We start from the raw sequence: 1,625 nt of genomic DNA, 5'->3' as shown, positions 1-1,625 counted from the left end.
AAATGCAGTTCGCTTTCTAACCATATCACAGAGAGGGAGGGGAGGCAAAAAAAAAGAAAAAGAAAAAAAAAAAAAAAGAGAAACTGGCAAGGAAGTCAGTCCCTGTGGTCTGTAAATAATTAAATGCTGAGTGGTGTTCAAATATATACATTGAGAAAGCTTCGTTTGCCCTCCCCCTGCTTGGTGGCTAATTTAGTCCATATCACAGTTTTTGCAAAGGCATTCCTAATACTATTGTGCTGCAAATCCTGTCTGATCCAACCTTCAAATATTTATGTAAACTGAAATATGTCTGGAAAGAAGTCAAAACAAAACAAATATGCCACACAGCCTCATTCCCATATATCCCTCCCTCCTCCTTTACATTCGTGCTAAACCCTCTTCAACCAGATCTTTACTGCTAGATGGTGGTTAATGAGTGATAACTACAGAGCCCATTTCTGTGAGCACGCTGATGGCCTTACGCCTTGGCAAACAATTTAGTCTGGAGTTTTCAGGAGTTGCAAAATGTTTTTGCAGCAAATTTTTCACCTTCCTGCAAAAAGTGCAGTTGTTTGGGGATTTTTATTATTTGTTACTATTGATAGCATTTTCAAAGAGTTAAATTAAAAAAAAAATAATCAAGTGGGCATCTTTTTACTCCAGGGTGAGCTTATATACCGTATCTATCTTAGTTGACAGATGCCAGTAAACTCTGGCTAGCTATGTGTAAAATGCAGCCCATTGTAAAACCCTTTCACACCATTTGCAGATCGCAGCTGTCTCTGTCCTTGCAGAGGTACGGCTGACGCACGCTGCCAGCTTGCTCCCGGAGGATCTGCGGTGCCGAGCGGTGCAAAGGACGTGTGTGAAACGTGCCATGTTCACAACTGACTCCTGCATGTGGCCATCCAGAGGTGATGAAAGCCTGCAATTTTATTGACTTCAGTGGTGGAGAATGCTGACAGGGCCAGAGGGCTCAGGGTGCGACAGGCTGCTGCTACATCGTGCAGTGTCAAGGATGCTGGGGACCCCTGCTCAGGGAAGTACCTCCTGAGGTTTGAAAATAGCTGTGTCTTGGTGCTCACTCTTCTTGTATTCTCTGAGTGTTATGGGGCGGGTCCTCATGGCAAAAGCAGTGCTATTCCCTTCATGAAACTTTCAATCCAGCACTTACGCCTTACATGGGGCATTTTCAAGGATACTTTTACCCTCACATAGCTGTTTCAAGCCCTCCAGTTGGAATGGAGATTGCATTTGCCACTTTTGTGAAAGGTCTGGATGACCCTGCCATGCAGAGCAGACTGAGGGTAGCCATAAATCAGAGAAACACAACTTCCTGAAGCCAGAGAGGTGGCCACATCCTCCTCTGCAATAGCAGGAGGAAAACAGCAGAAGCCAGAACTGTGGCTGTGATGCAGTAATTATCATATAGTCATAGAATCACAGATACATAGAATGGTTTAGGTTGGAAGGGACCTTAAAGACCACCCAGTTCCACCCCCCTGCCATGGGCAGGGACGCCTCCCACCAGACCAAGTCGCCCAAAGCCCCATCCAGCCTGGCCTTGAGCACCTCCAGGGATGGGGCATCCACAGCTTCTCTGGGCAGCCTGTGCCAGTGCCTCACCACCCTCTGAGTGAAGA

This window comes from Anser brachyrhynchus (assembly GCF_964034855.1).
Source record: "Anser brachyrhynchus genome assembly, chromosome: Z".
NCBI lineage: Eukaryota > Metazoa > Chordata > Aves > Anseriformes > Anatidae > Anser > Anser brachyrhynchus.
Note: the sequence above shows the minus strand (reverse complement) of the source record.